Source organism: Penaeus monodon, chromosome 33, assembly GCF_015228065.2.
Source record: "Penaeus monodon isolate SGIC_2016 chromosome 33, NSTDA_Pmon_1, whole genome shotgun sequence".
NCBI lineage: Eukaryota > Metazoa > Arthropoda > Malacostraca > Decapoda > Penaeidae > Penaeus > Penaeus monodon.
This window is the reverse complement of record NC_051418.1, coordinates 17,627,632-17,627,832: the sequence shown is the minus strand read 5'-3', so window position 1 is coordinate 17,627,832 and position 201 is coordinate 17,627,632. Positions and strand designations below refer to the sequence as shown.

The 201-nt window shown below is 38.3% G+C and overlaps 1 protein-coding gene across 1 annotated transcript in view; it reads left to right on the top strand.

Moving 5' to 3' along the window:
- LOC119594112 (alpha-amylase-like) overlaps positions 1-201 on the top strand; it is a gene marked incomplete in the record, with an annotated part of 25,081 nt that overhangs the window by 3,520 nt on the left and 21,360 nt on the right.

Here is a 201-nt window from a genome sequence, read left to right as displayed (position 1 = left end):
GAAAGGGTTTTATCTCTCTACATTTCTTCTCCCCCTCTTTATTGTTATTCCCCTCTGCTTAATGTTTGATATGTGTTTCTGTCTTTGTTATTGCCCCTCTGTTCTATTTTTCCTCTTTTCCGTTATTGGTAGTTCTCATTGTTCCATTCATTATTATCATTCTGTTGCGATTCCCCCATCCATTAATCTCCAGTCACCCTC